Here is a 2,140-nt window from a genome sequence, read left to right as displayed (position 1 = left end):
ATTCAAAATGACAATTTATTGTTTCATGCATTGCATTTCGTGTGCATGAACTACCCCGAAATTTAAGACATTAGAAATAAACGTCTATTTTGGTTTGGGGAAGTACATGCATACCCATCGGGAGGTAATCTAAATTACGCTCTTCGCTATAACAAAAACCCATGCATCATGTAGTGTAGCTTAGTATAGCTTGCATTTAGTTTAGAAATCATGCATCATACTTGCATAATTTCCTATCATATTGGCCATTGAGGACAATGCCCATACTAGTGTGGGGATGGGAAATTCTAACTTGACCTTTATTCAAAAACCTAAAAAAATCAAAAAATTTCGAAAAATCAAAAAAATTGAAAAATTGAAAATTCCAAAAACATGTTCATTTCCTTTATAGTGTAGTCTTGTATATATTTTGTATATATTATGTTTGTCTATCCTTCTTCACATTTATCAACTATGCCACATCCGAGACATGAGGATATTGAAGACCGCATGGTATGATCTTTCCAATCTCCTTTTTCCTCTTTATATTAATGACTATGTGGCTTTATTTTGATTGATGCGGTATAAACAATGTGAATTTAGGACTTGCATTTAGATTATTTGGCATATTAGTTAATAAAATCATATGCATTAGGATGTATATATGATAGTTGCATCATGGCATGTAGTTTGCATGTTAGAAAAATTTTGTGAAACCGTCTACTTGGGAAACTTGACAAGTGTATATAGGCCCTAGTAGATGCTTTTTCTTCTTAAGTCTTTGCTTGTTAGAATACTTGTAAAACACCCTAGGATGTGTTATGCTATTATCCTTTGACCCATGGATTAAGGCCTAGTCAAGAGTACCTTGTGGTGTGATAACTTCTTGGCTACCGTTTATTCCAAGGTGACCCTTGAAACCATGCAACCATCATTCATCCATGTTCTACCATATATTGTCATCAAAGGGAATGGGCAGAAAAAAGAAATTGTTCAAATTTGAGTTCAAGAAAAGAAAAGAAAAGAAAAAGTTTGGAAATTGCATCAAAAGAAAAGAGGAGTAACAAAAATGAAAACTCTTATGCTTCAAATATAAGGCACCCTCGTTACTAATTGGGGTGACTTTGAAAATGTTCAAAAGAAAAATGCAAAAGTTGAAAAGTTGTCAAGTGTTGAAAAGCCAAAAATCAAAAAAAAATGGCAAAAGAAAGTGTTCTCAAATGTTATATGCCACAATAAATTGGGGGGAAAAACTAACAACAAAAGCAAACTCCCAAATGAAACTTAAATGTTATTGATCCCTTTATCCATCGTATCCATTTTTTTGCATGGTAGAGAGGGGAAGACCCTTCTTCTTGTCTAGGCAATAGGGGGAATTCCGCGATCCTCCAGTGTTTCTAAACCCATATAGGGAGTCTATTCTTGACAAAAGCATTTAACGATTGAGGACAAAGGTACCCTAGCTTGACACAACTTGGAGGTGATTTATTGGTATCCTTCTAGGCTTAGTAGTTTGAAGAAATTGCATCTATGAAGGAGTGTGCACCCTTGAATTGCTTCCCTTGTAGATAATTTCCGCCACTTAGTTGAGGAAAGTGGCTATTCTTTTGTAGATGCATCCATTACTTTTTTTGTGTGCTTTAATGTTTGGATGTGTCGCCATTTTGGCAAGACCCACCTTGCCTTGCAAGAAGGCATCCTGCCTCATGGTTGTCTTGTTGTGAGTTGAAGGGGCGGAGTGAGACCCGCTAATTGTCTCATATCGGCTATGCTATTAGGTTAGTTTAAATAACGGTCCTAGTCTTTGTCACCACTTTACTCAGGACGAGCAACGGTTTGGTATGGGGATATTTGATGTTACCATTATTTGAGCGTATTTAGTCCCCGAATGAGCCTTGTTCCCATGCTTTTTAGTGCATATTTAGGTCATTTATTGTCTTTAGTCCTATGTTTTGCATATTCTTTGAGGTTTTGCTCCCTTGGTAGAAAAGGAGTGCAAACCTATCATTTTCATGGCAAAATAGAGCTAAATTGATTGAATTCAATGACCAAGCATCAAAAAGAAGATAAGACTAGAAGACCTTTGTACATATTATAGTAGATGGGCAATGATGAGGAAAGATCCTTGCATCTCCAACAAGATCCCTGAGGATTGTTGGAA

The sequence above is a fragment of the Silene latifolia genome, unplaced genomic scaffold (genome assembly GCF_048544455.1).
Source record: "Silene latifolia isolate original U9 population unplaced genomic scaffold, ASM4854445v1 scaffold_70, whole genome shotgun sequence".
Taxonomy (NCBI): Eukaryota; Viridiplantae; Streptophyta; class Magnoliopsida; order Caryophyllales; family Caryophyllaceae; genus Silene; species Silene latifolia.
Note: the sequence above shows the minus strand (reverse complement) of the source record.